Genomic DNA, 15,339 nt, shown 5'->3' on the forward strand with positions numbered 1-15,339 from the left:
TCAGAAAAGATGACGATTGTATAAGGAAATCAAGTGAGTAGATATTTGACAGGCTGAATGGGAAGGAGTAAGGAATAGGAAGAACAACATTCAAGGAAGAGGTTGTGACAATTTGGGGAAGGAACAGGTAAGTGGGTAAGTAGATGACACACAAAGTGTGTGGGGCAGGGGCTGAGGTCGTTGAGGCAGGCAGAGATAGGTGGTATTATAGAGGCAGGCAGAAACCAGATCATTCCAAAGCTCTGATGCTGTGTTGAAAAACTTGGACTAAAGTCCCTGTAGATGATGGGAAACTACATAATGGTTTTAAGTTTGAGAAAGATCACTCTATTCGGGAGTTCAAAGGAATGATTATTCGATAATCTAAGACAAGGGTATAAGGTCCTTTCTGGGATATCCTGGTGAGCTGTGGCAAAGCAGAGGGTGAGGGGAAAGATTGTGTCTGCTAACCTCCATTCCCTGAGAGCCCCTCTGTTGGCCCCTGTAAGTGTGCTGGAAGCCTTCTCCCCAGACCAAAGCCCCTGGACAAGCACACAGATCTCTTTCTCAGAGAGACTGGCGGTATTTCAGTCTGCTGTCTGTGTAGTGCCCTGGGGGTGACAGCCTGCCAAGGACTGTCTCTTCGACTGTTACGGTCCCATGGGACCCAGGAGCTGGGCTCCAGAGCCAGGCAATCAAGGGTGTCCCTTGGGTGGCAGCTGTAAAAACCAGGACACCGGATGGTATAGAAGCTCCCTTCTGGGAGATACTGACCCTCTGGAGTTTGCAGAGGGAGAACGTCAAGATGGCACGGCTGCCAGTCTTCCTTCTGGAGAGTGTTCCAGCAGGTTCCTGGATGTGTGTGTTAGATTAGATGCCTGCCCCTCAGGCCAATGCTTTATTATAAGCGAATGAGCTTCTTTCCCTTGAAGTCTGGGCACCAGAGGCTTCCTCTGATCTGGGTCCCGAGCTGGGTGAGTCCCAGTGTGTGAGCTCTTTTCTCAGGTCATTACAGCCTTGTGGGTCTCGTGGACACGAGCCCCTTTGGTTTTCGCAGCTAGACGTTGTGGAGGATAGTCTCTTAGGTGCAGGTGTTAGGAGTTGGGGTGCCTGATGTGGGGTTCAAACTCTTTGCTCCTTAAGGAGAAGCTCTGGGTTTTAAGTTCCCTACTGACTCTGGGTCTCTGAACTGGGGCTGGGGTTTACAGTGAGATTATGTCTCACCTTATCCTATCTGCTTCGAAGCAGTTTTTTTTTTTTTTTTCCTCATTTGCCCCATGTGCTCAGCCAGCCTTTAGGTTTTTTCCAGAGGAAAATGTTCCATAAGTAGCTGTAGACTTAGTGTGGAGGAGGAGGTGCACTCAGGATCTACCTTTGTCACCATCCTGAACTGGAACCTCCCAGCCAATTTTATTTTTATTTATTTATTTTTGGCCGCGTTGGGTCTTCATTGGTGCACGCGGGCTTTCTCTAGTTTCAGCGAGCGGGGGCTACTCTTCGTTGCGGTGCGCGGGCTTCTCATTGCGGTGGCTTCTCTTGTTGCGGAGCACGGGCTCTAGGTGCACGGGCTTCAGTAGTTGCGGCACGCAGGTTCAGTAGTTGTGGCACATGGGCTTAGTTGCTCTGTGACGTGTGGGATCTTCCTGGACCAGGGATCGAACCCGTGTTCCTTCATTGGCAGGCAGATTCTTAACCACTGCACCACCAGGGGAGTTTCCCAGCCAATTTTAATTGAATACCAATTTTTTTTTATATATACATTTAAAAAAAAATTAATTTATTTATTGATTTATGGCTGTGTTGGGTCTTCGTTTCTGTGCGAGGGCTTTCTCTAGTTGTGGCAAGCAGGGGCCACTCTTCATCGCGGTGCACGGGCCTCTCACTATTGTGGCCTCTCTTGTTGCGGAGCACAGGCTCCAGACGCGCAGGCTCAGTAATTGTGGCTCATGGGCCCAGTTGCTCCGCGGCATGTGGGATCTTCCTAGACCAGGGCTCGAACCCGTGTCCCCTGCATTGGCAGGCAGATTCTCAACCACTGCGCCACCAGGGAAGCCCTGAATGCCAATTTTATATTAATCCGTTGAAAATACTTATGAAGTACCTACTGTGTTCTAAGTGCTATGCCAGTTTTTATGGAGAAGTGAAAGAAACAAAATCTAACAGAATTTGGCAATGTGGGAAGCAAGACATGACCACATAAAAAACTAAAGAATAAAAAAGAGCTATTAATAGAGAAGTAATAGACTGGAGTTACTAGGCAGTGTGTAGCTAACTTCAAAATTATGTGGCTCCCCAAATTTACCCCTGTACCCCTCCCTCCCCCCACAGGGGTGGACAGCAGTGGCAGAACACTGGCCCCCCCCCGCCAAGCCCACAGAACAGTCACTGCCTAAGTAGAGGGTGGCAACTGGGGAAGGGCAGGGGACTGGGGAAAGACAGGTGGGCCCTGGGCACCAGGAGCAACCAAGCCAGTGGCTGAGAACTGGTCCCAGGGAGGTGGTAGGTGGTGGGAGGGAGCTGCACATGAACGGAGGCTCCAAGGGCCCAGTGCATGCTCCGCTGTCCCATCGGACTTCACTGACAAAACACAAAGTCAAAGGTAGAATTACTGAGAATTTCAAGATGGTGACTGCAGAGCATTAAACCCCAAGTGTGGGTCCCTCCTGAGGGCAGGATCCTGCGCAAATGCACTGGTCACATGCCCATGAAGCCAGCCCTACCTTGACCTTGCAGCAGACACGGTGGTGCTCTCCCCTGACCCCCTCACATCTCTTGTGTAGGTTCTGTGTGCCCTTCACCTGGCTTCTATGGGCTTTGCTTCTGAAGGTTGGCACCTTCCAACTTGCCTCAGAGCACTGACCCTCAGCCTCCATAGCCCCTTCACCCTACTGTACTGAGAGCGGAAGTGTCTAGGAGTTCACTTCCTCCCCAGGCAGCCTGGAGTCAATGATTGACTCATGAGTGTGGGAGTATGGAAGCCTAGTTCCCTGGCCTTCGATGCCCGGAGGCCAGGCAGGCTCTGAGGCTTCATCCGTCCCCCAGAGCAACCAGGGATCAGGCTGAGGCTGGGACTTCCTTCCCTCCCTCCCTACCTCTCCTGGGAGCACTTCCTTAGGAAATCACTTGCTCTCAAATTCTCGTCAGGGTCACTACTGGGGAACCAGAGCTCAGATAAACCTTCCTTTTACTACTTTTTGATATATCAACCTAAATAGGTAAACTGAGGCAAAAATGATATAAAGGTGTTAAGTTCACTGAGTTCAGTACCTTAGATTGGTGGTTAAGGAAGACCACATAGAGGGGAGACTCCTGAACAGGTAGCCTTCTGCAGACGAGGGAAAGAGAAGGGTATAGAAGCAGGGAGAATGGTGTGGGCAGTCACACAGGGAAGAAATTCAGGAAATGAAATTTTTTTTTTTTTTTTGGTTGTGGGGAGAGGTGCAGAGAACAGACCATTGGCTGGAGCGGAGGATCTTTCCATGTACATTTTCAACAGAGGTGAGGATCGACAGTTCTGTCTCTTTCCAGTGGTTAAGTTTGGCCTCAGCCTCAAAGGGATGTGATGGACCCTGATCCTTCTGTGGGGATGCAGTCAGCACAGTGAGCTGGTTGTCTCTGGGTCACCCTGGCAAAAGCGAGCTGGCATTTGTGTTGGTGAGCAGGTATGGGTTAGGGTCCACATGTTCTGTAGGCTGGGAGAAAGCACAGGTTCTTATTGCCCAAGGGTGGAGATGTCAAGTCAGTCTCAGCTTCACAGACATAGGAAGGTCATGTCCTTGCCCCGTTGGCTTTGTGGCGTTGGGTGTGAGGGCCTCCTCAGTATGAGGGCCATACAAATGTCCAAGAATAGAGTGTGGGGCATCTTCAAATGCTTCTCAGTGGAAGCAGAGAACTTCCCAAAGCAGGTGAGAAGTGAGTGGAATGGCAACCGATATAGTAGAGCACTGGCTTCAGAGTCAGACGTGATAGAGGCTGGAGTTTTGACTTCTAGCTTTGCGGTACCTGCTGTTTAATATCTTGGAACCTCAATATCCTTATCTGTAAATGGGGATAATAATCTGCTTTGCAGGATGGCCGTGAGGATGAAAAAAGATAGTGCATGTTAAGTGCACAGCTCTTAACAAATATGTATTTCTTCTCTTTGTCTAATCCGAAGTCTTGAAACTCTGTTTTATGGGTTTCTCTTTTGGAATCTAAAAAAGTCCATATCTTACTTTAAGAAATGTTTTGAAAAGCCTTTTGTGTTGCCAGGAGAGTCATCTGAGGCCACCTTCTCTTACTTTCCTGGCCGGATTCTACTAGAACTTGAGGATCATTGAATGGAAATCATCTGACCATTTTTCATTGTAATAGGAAAACCTCAGGTCTTGACTCAAACAAAATAGATATAAAGAAGTAGAAAATAAGTTTCCCTCCACTTCTGAATTCTATGGTACCTTCCTCCATGTTTGTTTAGTCTAATCAAGGCAAGGTATAAAGGATTAACTCTGAATCTGTAATGCACTTGGCTGTGGGTACTAAAGATCTGGTTCCATGCTTAAGGAGATTAACATCTAGTTAAGGAGGCTCTCAGCATGCAAGAAATAGAGGGGATTATATATTTAGGAATTAGGCTTTTTATAATACAAAAGATGTTCCCATCTGTAATATGTGAGAATCTTTAGTCATTTTCAGATTTCTTTTTGTTTTCCAAGGTAACAGTGTCTAGAGAAGCAAATTGCCTTGTAGACATTTGGCGTGCACATTTGACCAGGTGTAGAAGTTGATCGGGCTCTTCTTTATTCAGTAGCAGAGGATCCAGGGATTTGATAGACTGGATTGATAAACTGGAATCTATTAAGGATCTGATAGACTGTTGACTGGGAAGTCAGACACCCAGTTTTTTCTTTTGATTCTCTCCTGTGTGATCCTCATTGCACCTGTCACGATCAAGGTGAACTAAATATGCATTTGCTACAAATAGGATATGATGGGCACTATTAGACTCCTAGCTGATTTTTTTTTTTGTTTTCACATTTGGTTTTTTTTAGTATATTCGGAGTTGTGCATTTATCAACACAATCAATTTTACAAGTTTTCATTACCTCTCGAAGAAATCCCACACCTCTTAGCTATCACTCCCCAATCTCCCCATGGGTCCCCCAGCCTTAGGCAATCACTAATCTACTTTCTGTCTCTGTGGATTTGCCTAAATGGAATCATACAAGGTGGCCCTTTGTAGCTGGCTTCTTTTATTTAAATGTTTTCAAAGTTCTTTCGTGTTGGTAGTATGTGTCAGTAGTTCATTTCTTTTTTTTTTTTTGGCCACACGTTGTGGCTTGTCGGATCTTAGTTGCCCGACCAGAGACTGAACCTGAGCCTTTGGCAGTGAGAGTGCAGAGTCCTAACCGCTGGACTGCCAGGGAATTCCCCAATTGCAGAATAATATTACATTGTTTGGACATACCACCTTTTACTTATCCATTCATCAATTGATGGGACACTGGAGTTGTTTCCACTTTTTGGCTATTATGAATAATGCTGCTATAAGCTTTCTTGTACAAGTTTTTTGTGTGGACATATATTTTTATTCTCTTGGGTATTTAACTAGGAGTTGACTTGCTGAATTAAGGGATCACTATGTTTAACTGTTTGTGGAATTGTCAGACTGTTGTTTTCAAAGTGCCTGCACCGTTTTACATTCCCACCAGCAGTGTATGAGGGTTCCAAGTTCTCTCCATCCTTGTTAAAACCTAGTTATTATCTTTCTTTCTGATTATAGCCATCCTAGTAGGTGTGAAGTGATATTGCACTGTGCTTTTGATTTAGATTTTCCTGATGGCAAATAATGTTGAGCATCTTTTCCTGTGTTTATTGGCTGCTATATATCCTCTTTGGAAAAATGTTTATTCAGATCATTTGTCCATTTTTAATTGGGTTGTGTGTCTTTATGATTTGGTAATAGTTATTTTATAGATACAAATCCCTTATCAGATGTGATTTACAGAATTTTTTCCCCCATTCTGTAGATTCTATCACTTTCTTCATGGTGTTCTTTGAGGCACAAAAGTTGTTAAATTTGATGTCCAGTTTTTCTTTTATTTCCTAATCCTGAGACTGAAGATTTATTCCATATGATTTCTTTAAAAAGTTTTATAGGTTTAGTTCTTATATTTAGATCTTTGATATATTTTGAGTCAATTTTTTTAATGTGGTGTGAGATAGGGGTCCGACTTCATTTTTTTGCATGTGGATAGCCAGTTGTCCCAGCACCATTTGTTGAAGACCAATGAATTTTCTTGGTACCCTTGTTGAAGATCAGTTGACCATAAATGTGAAGACTTATTTCTGGACTCTCAAATTCTATTCCACTGATATATTTGTTTATTCTTATGCCAGTACTGTTTTGATTATTTGGCTTTGTGGTAAGTTTTGAAATTGATAAGTGTGAGCCCTCCAACTTTGTTTCTTGTTTTTTAAGATTGTTTTGGCTATTTCAGTCCTCTTGAATTTCCATATGAGTATTACGGCCAGCTTTTCAATTTCTGCAAAGATGTCAGCTGTACTTTCAAAGGGATTGCATTGAATCTGTAGATCATTGTGGGGAGTATTGCCATCTGAACAATATTAAATCATATGATCCGTAGACATGAAATGTCTTTCCATTTATTTAGGTCTTCTTTATTTTTTTCAACAGTGTTTTATTGTTTCAGAGTATAAATTTTGCAAGGCTTTTGTTAAATTGAAAGATTATTAAATATTCTTTTTGATGCTATTGTAAATGGAATTATTAATTTCACTTGTTTGCTCATTGCTACTTTATAGAAATGCAAATTGATGTTTGCATATTAATCTTGTATCCTGCAGCTTTGCTGATTTCATTTATTCTAATAATTTTTTAGTGGATTTCTTAAATTTTTACTTACAAGATCAGGTCATCTGCAAATAGAGTTTTATTTCTGTCTTATCTGAGTGCCTTTTATTTTCTTTCCTAATTGCCCTGAGTAGAACTTTCAGTACAATGTTGAATAGAAGTGATGGGAACAGATAATCTTGTCTTGTTTCTGATCTTAAGGAGGAAAGCTTTCAATTTTTCACCATGAAGTGTGATGTTAGGTGTGGATTTTCTTAGATGAGTTTAACCAGGTTGAAGAAATTTTCTTCTATTCCTACATGCTCTTATCAGGTTGAGGAGGTTCTCTTCCATTCCTTGTTGGTTGAGTGTTTTTTTTATCATGAAAGGGTGTTAACTTTTTTCAAGTGCTTTTTCTGCATCTATCAAGATGATCATGTGGTTTTATCCTGTTCTATTGATGTGGTGTATTATACTAATTGATTTTTGGATATTATACCAAGCTTGCATTCCTGGGATAAATCCCACTTAGTCATGTGGTATAATCCTTTTTATATATTCCTGGATTTGATTTGATAGTATATTAATTTCTATATCTGTATTCATGAGTGAGAGATTGGTTTGTAGTTTTCTTTTGATGCCTTTTGTCTGATTTTTGTATTAGATTTTTAAAATTATGTGAGCTATGTGGAATAGTTTTGTTTTTTTTTTTTTTAACTAACATTTGCTATTTAGTGTACCATGAGCCAGGCATTTAAATGTTTTTTTTTTTTTTTAGATGACGCCCCTTGATTTGTTAAGTGTATAATTGTGTAACTTGAAAATATTGAAAATTTTGTCTCTCTCATTCCAGTATTTATACTAGCTATGTCGCTCACATTCCAATGTTTATACTAGCTATCCCTTTTTCTTATGATACTGGCTGGAATCTCCATAACAGTGGTGAGTAATAATCATATTAAAGATCCTCATTAAAGTCAGGAAGAAGACATCAGACAATCCTGTCTTTAATGTGTTCCTTATCTGTTTAAGTTGCTTAATATGCTTAATATAATGTCTGGTAGTTTCTGATCTGTCAATCTATCTTATATATGTGTGTGTGTGTATGTGTGTGTATATATATATATATCTACACACACACATAGTCATCATGTAAAGGAAATTTAGATCTATTCCTGATTTACTGAAAGGCCACAAGATCATGAACAGCTGTTACATGTTATTAAATCAATCTAGCTTATATATATAAATATGTATATATGTGTATATATAGTATGTATATGTATGTGTGTATATGGATATATATGTATATACATATAATCATCATGTAAAGGAAATTTAGTTTTCTTCCTGATTTAAAAGGCCAAAAAATCATGAACAGCTGTTACATTTTATTAAACACCCTCTTCAGGGTACCTTTTGAGATAATTATGTGTTTTTTCCCTTTCACTTATTAACATTAATTATGTTAATAAAGTCCATAATGTTGAACTATTTCTGAAATCCTTAAATTTATATTTAGTAATGTTTAGGATTTTTGTATCAATATTAATAATAGTAATATTAATAAAAATAGTAATAATAACTAATTACTGGAAGCATTGATAAATGCCATTGTTCTAAACATTTTACCTTAAACTCATTAAACACTTTTTAACTCATAAGTGAGATACAACAGGTTTTCCTGTGTACGTGATTTAATTCAAGGCTTTTTGAATTTTATGCTCTAGACTGGTTTAAATATATAGGGAATACCTCTTTTATAAATGATTCTGATAGAACTAGCCTGAAAATAATGTGGGCTGATAATTTGTGTCTGGGGAGGCTGGGAACTCTTTTATTACTGAAAATGTTCATTTTCCATCTCTTTTTATGGTATTGTTCTATTTAATTAATTTTAAGCTCTTCTGTGGACCAATTTACATTTTGTTGAAATCATATATTTCATTGAGATTGCCCCCTTTTTTGGGGCAAATAGTTGGACATTATATTCTTAATAAAATTTTTATATTTGTGGTTATATCTTCATTAACTTGTAATGTGGAATAATGTGTTTCCTTCTTGGTCAAGATCATCATGGATTGTGTAATTTATTGGCCTTTTTAATGAAGCAGTTCTTAAGTTTTATTGATCAAGTCTACTGTTTTTCACTTTAAATTCATTGATTTCTGCTTCTTACCTCTTTTTCGATCACTTTGGTATTTTTACTAGCTTCTTAGATGTTTAGTTCATTTGTTTTCACTATTTTCTGTTTACTAGTAAAATCACTGAAGGCTTTATGTTTTCTTATGAGTACCACTGAATATAGCCCACTGATACTGCTGTATACTGTTTTCCTTTTCTGTACTTTTCTATAATTCTTAATTTCAGTTAACTTCCTCTTTGATCCAAGTTAGAGGAGTATTAAAAATTTCAAAGCGATTAAATTAAAAAATACTTAATGGGTGACTCCTGGTTTTATTGTTAACTGAACATGTAAAACATGTGCTATAAGATATGAGATGGAAAACCTCTCTGGTACCTGTACGTGCTCAATGTTTTTATTTTTTGAGGGGGAACATTTTAAAAGGATGGGTAGTTTTTGTGTGTATATAGATATAACTTTATGTGTAACAGTTGTGTTATTCAACTTCTCTGTTTTGATTTATGAACTTGAACTATGACATTCTGAGAGAGATAGATTAATAGCTTCTATTATGATTAGACTTTTGTCATATCCTCCTTGGATAGCTTTAAGGGCTAAGCCTGGACATGTCATGCATTGCCTGTACCGCATTTTATTGACTAATACTGGGAAATTTGATCTAGCAGTGTGTCAAGGATGAGAAAACCTGGATATTGGAATAACGAGGCGGTCTCTGTTTTGATTGTCTGGGATGTAGTCTGTGCCCAAATACATGAAAGTAACATAGGTAAGAGACTGCATCACATAGGGGCTTTTTCCAGGTGGGACTCTGAGGTACATAGTATGTACTAAGCAACTATTAAGTGAATAGATGATTCATTTTCTCCAGCTCTGGTTAGGGCTGCTCCGAAATTTCATGGCTGATTTCAAAGGTTCACATGGAACATATTGTCCCAGGAATAGTACTGCCCTGGATGTACTGTATGTGGGAGGCTGCACAGGACAGTGAAAAGGGCAAAGGTGTTGGTATCTGGAGACTGAAACGAATAATTCCTTGGGATTTTTGTATAGGATTAGAAGTATTTGCAAAACATCTACCATAGTTCTTGGCACATAATTTAAAAAACAAAAAGCCATGATGGTGGTTTTTTTGTTTTTTTTTTAACATCTTTATTGGAGTATAATTGCTTTACAATGGTGTGTTAGTTTCTGCTTTATAACAAAGTGAATCAGTTATACATATACGTATGTTCCCATATCTCTTCCCTCTTGCATAAGGTGGAACTTTGATGCTGAGGGGAAAGAGGATACGGAGGAGTGGCCAGTTAAGCAAACAGCCACTTGACTCTAGTTAACTGGTTAAAGGAAAACAGTATCTATCACCCCAGTCTTCAGGTAGTGTTCAATTTCCAGTCAAAAGTCACCTTTGCTGATGAAGCACAATGGGGAAACCACATTCTGGATCTGAACACTTTCCCTCATGTGCACCACGGGAAGTCATCATCCACTGCCTTTTCCAAAGCTGTCATCCAGAAAAACTGCATTTACTGTTTTGGAAATCACTGCTTCCAATTTCTGCTAGGCTTCCAGCTATTCTCAGGTCAGGCCATTATTGAATTAGTGGCCGAAGAGTTCATTCAGTGGCTGAGTTTCCTTCAGTTAAAGGCAGGCATCTCTCTCCCTGGTGGGGTTCCGGCAGCCAGAGGTGGATCATTTGGGAGGTGATTCCTTAAACCAGGAGCGCATTTCTTGACATAACAATATCTAGAAACTCCCTAGGTAACTGAGCCAAATTGAGTTTCTATGAATACCTTGAGTGAGTAGATAAAATGAAATGGAAAACTTAAATATAAAGGCAATTGAAAAAATACCTGGAGGTAGCAATTGAAATAGACTCTTCCATGTAATGGAATGGGCACTCTGTTATTAATTCTCATCTATATTTCTAATTTGATGGATTTTTATTCTATTTTTTTTTTTTTTTTTTACTATATGCATAGAGCACGTTGGAGGAGCAACGAAGATGAATCTGTCTCGCTGAGCTATCTTAATAGCATTGCAGATTTAATGTTTATTTTTCCTGATTCAAGTGTGTTAATATGGAGCTTTGTTAATGGAAAGCTTAATTAACATAGATTAAATCTAATCAAACATTCTGCCGGTATATGCAACTCTATAAGATATAATGGTAAATCTTCTGTTTTTCAATTTTATTCCTAAATTATAGATAAAATTAAATCTAAGCATAATTATCTAGGAAGCTGAAAGCTAGGAGTCTAAGAAAAAGCTCCCTGTGGAACACTTCTATGAGGAGATGAAGAGGACATTTTTCGCTCTCCTCTTTTAAAAAATTTTGTATTTCGAAAGATACTCTTCAGTTTTCGGAGTTCTTGTGGTGGAAAGAACTACTTTCTACTTTGATGCCAGATAGACGTGGGTTCAATTCCTGGCTCTATCAATTACCAGACAGGTGAGCTTTTGCAGCTGCTTTTAATTTACCTCAAACTCGGCGTCCTTTCATGGAAAGTGAAGTTAATGATTACCATGCCATGGAGTTACTGGGAGGATTCTATAGAAGCACTTAGGTGAATAGTTCCTCAAGCGTCTCATTTTTCAAGGTGCTCACCAAATCTTATTTCCCTTCCTCTCCTCATGTTTGTTTGTAGATATTTCCTCATACTGTCTCAAATTCTTCAGAAGTGAAAAGGGTAGATACTGGGAATTTCTCATCATTTGAAATAGTAATTAGGTTTTCACATCAAGAGATTGTTATATATAATCTAAAAATAGTGGTTGTCCTAATGGAATGCATTCAGTAGTTTCTAAGCAGCAGATTTATCTTCCTAATTATGGATGATTTAAGCTAATATGTAAATTATTTTGCACTTTCAGACAATTTATTGAAGATGTCAGAATGGAGGGATAGGAGGTGGAGGAAATTCCATAATAGTATTACATGGTTTGAACTTAGCCCAATAAAAAGCTTTTTTCATGGGTGATTAACAGTACATTTTTAGAAATTAAACTTCTTATATAAACTTAAGTTTAATTCTTTCCTCAAGGATATATAGTGTAAGGCTTATATTAAAAAAAAAAGTAGATGACTTCAGTTGTTAATTTGCTTACATTTGGGAAGGAAAGAAACAAGTTCAGATGGGAATCTTGTCCAAATGCAGATCTCTCTATGCTGCTTTCAAAGTATACAAATAGGTCTTCACTTTCCAAACAAATATGGGGAGGCTCTAGATTTAGAGCTGTGTTCCTTTTAGACTGTAAGCTCCCTCATCAACAACATTCAGGAAATATTAATGCAAATCTTTCAAATACCATGTGTGGTGCTAGATACTGTGGTACAATTGTGAAACATACAGGGATGGACATAGCCAGTTGATGAAACACCGCAAAGTATGGTTAGTGCCCTGATAAGAGGAATACAGGGAGTACAGAGCAGGGTACCTTGACTTTCCCAAAAGAGTTGGAAAGCCTTCTCACTGAGGGTTATGCTTAAGAGGCAAAGTAGAATGAGTAGAAATCAGGCAGAAGGTGGTGAATGGAAGAGAGTTCTGGATGCAGCATGAGCAAAGGGGCGAGAGATGAGCGCGATCATGGTGCCTTAAAATAATTGAAGAAAAATGCCGCGTTGTTGGAGAGTGGGCAGAGCATTAGGTAAGGAAGAAGGGGCGAGGTGTGGCCAGAAGTGAACCGGAGAGTCAGGCAAGAGGCTAGATTGTGAATGGCATTCTAAGCAATGCATATGAGCTTAGCTTTTATTCCAAGGGCAGTGAGGAGTCATGCAAGGGATTTAAGTACAGGTGCAGCACGATTAGATTTGTGTTTTAGAAAAATCGCACTGGCTGCTTAGTGGAGAATGGCATGGAGGAGGCAAAATTGGAGACAGAAGGCCAGTTAGGAGGTTGTTGCAGTTGTCCAGAATCTAGACTCTAGATAAGAGGATGGAGACCTGGACTGGGTCAGATAACGGTGGTGCAGATGAAGAGAAACTGATTAAGATAATTAGGAGGTAGAGTGAACTGGCTGTGGTTTTATGTCGGATGTGGTGGGGAGCAGAGAGGGAGGGGTCAAGGGTGATGCCCAGGGGTCTGGCTTGGGCTACTGGGAGGTACTGTGCCCTGAGCAGGCAGGATGAAGTGGTACATGACTTTTTTTATCCTTGTGTTTGCATGTCACATAGTATAGAGTTCCTTGAATTTGCTTTGCTCAAATTTTTAGTTAAATAAATTAACACAAATAGAAGCTGAAAAGGGTAAGAATGGATGGGAAATATTCTCTGGGAAATGGGATCACCTACTTCTGGAAGGAAACTTCTTCTTGAAGAAGGAAATAGCAGCTAAAAGTTGAATATGCATCATCTAGAGATGCTTCTGAATGCTAGAAGACAAGACACCTGGAATCTGGGTTTCCATCATTTTTATCTTTATGCCTAGCAGAGTGCAGACAGTTTCAAGGGAAAGTTTAAAGGCTGCAGTGAGCATTAGAAAGTAGTAATTTTCAGATAGAAATAAATGAATGGAAGGATTGCATGTTAAGAAAATGAGGTTTTTCAGTAACACACTAATTAAATAAAATTTAAATCTTTGTCAGAAGAAAGGAAGCTGCTCAGATGACTTTGACCTTAATTGAGGACGAGAAGTATCCTAGCAAGAGAGCATAACGTTTTGGGCAAATTGCTCATGCTTGCACATATGCTTATTAGATTTTGGATTGCATAGTGTTTGAGAAATGGAAAACCAGCAAGTGTAGCCATTAACCCTTACTTTCTTAGTAAAAAAGTCACAATTGCATTAATACTTATGCATAAAATCATTCAAGCTCAGTGGAATTCTCCTAGAGGATTTAAACTGTCATCTTTGACTTCCTTTAGAATTAGTAGTTGTGAAACACTTGCATGCCTGCGTAATAGGTATTTACTCATTTGGTTCTGTGGAGAGAAATGTGGAGAGATGGGCCTTGTCACTGCTGAAAGATTTAACACCCTGACTTGCCAAGTTCTGGGTGGAAGGTATTCCAGACTGTCAGACCATTGATGAGAGTGGTACATTGGCAGGGATGCGGGGCCAGAAGTTAGAAGGCCTGGGCTCAAGTCTCTGCTCTGTCAGTGAATATCCAGGAGACCCTGGGCAGGCCCCTTCCTATGCCTCGGTTTACTTATCTGTCAAATTGGAATCTATTCATTATTCCTCAGATACTAGTCTGGGTCAGACACTAATCTGTGGGCAGGAGCGCTGATGGATTCTGCCATGGTGAAGAGGACATGCAAGGGACCTGATCTTGGGGAGCTTGCATTCTAGTGGGGCGAGTCAGATGGTAAATACAAAAATAAACCTAACTATACATGTCACGAGAGAAAATAAAACAGGGATGAGTGACAGGCCTGTGGGAAAGAGGCCAGAGAAGCTTTATGAAGATGCGGCATTTGAACTGAACCCAAGAGCGAGCCAGCTATGAGAAAATTGGAAAGATGCGTGTCCCGGGTACAGGAGAGGGTAAGTACAAAGGTCCTGTGGCAGAAACCAGCTTGGCGTGCTCAGTGGGTAGACAGAGGGCTGGTGTATATGGAGTGTTATAAATAGAGGAGTCAATGAGGGAGTGGCTCTGGATGAGAAGCTAATAGTAATAGCTGCTGTGACAGTTTTGCAGTGTGAGGGGAAGTGCTTCGTAAATGACAAAGCATGATGTTTATACAGGCCGTATCATTTCTCGTCAGAAATCACTTATGGAGCATCAGCTGTATACAAAGAAAGTCTACCCATCCATGAGAACTGTTCCTTGGAAATCAAAATAATTTCATAATGTGCGAAGCTACAGCAGTTACATTTTTTATAGAGCAAATGAACTTGGTGTTTTTTAAAAAAAAATTGTTTAGGAACCCCCCCTTCCCCCACAACCCTAAATTGATTGAATTGGTTGCTGATACTCATAGCTTGGTAGGAGTGAATTGGCTGTAAAAGTTATCAGTTCATCTGGAATCAACCAGAATGAGGTTCTTCTAGCCAGTAATAGCCTTTCCTGAGAGGTGGAGGGTCTTATCCCCAAGAATATGGGTATGGCACAGAGGTGCAGGATATGGTAATTGGTATGAGGCACAAAGAAGAGGTCCTGGGGCTGGAGTATAGCCTGCAGGGCAGGAATGGCAAAGAGCTGGTGTGGCGACCTTGGTGGGCTCCCCACGAGAGGCAGCCTTGTAGGGTTTGTTGATGAGCATGGACTTTATCTTATAGGATGAAGGTTGAAAGTGCAGGCCTAGAGATGGCTTGCAGAAGAGCTTTGTTTGGCTCCCATTGTACTGGCCCCCATAGTATTTTTTTTCCATTAGAATTTTTAAAAAATCATGAAATTATTGCCAACATTAAAAAAAATTGGGTGATTTGGCCTAAAATCTCAG

General features: G+C 40.1%; 1 protein-coding gene across 3 annotated transcripts in view; it reads left to right on the forward strand.

Annotated features, from left to right (window-relative positions):
- The window catches only part of NELL1 (neural EGFL like 1), an 895,061-nt gene that overhangs the window by 81,336 nt on the left and 798,386 nt on the right, over positions 1-15,339 (forward strand). The gene's annotated exons all lie outside the window — the stretch shown is intronic.

The sequence above is a fragment of the Balaenoptera ricei genome, chromosome 8, assembly GCF_028023285.1.
Source record: "Balaenoptera ricei isolate mBalRic1 chromosome 8, mBalRic1.hap2, whole genome shotgun sequence".
NCBI classification, from domain to species: Eukaryota; Metazoa; Chordata; class Mammalia; order Artiodactyla; family Balaenopteridae; genus Balaenoptera; species Balaenoptera ricei.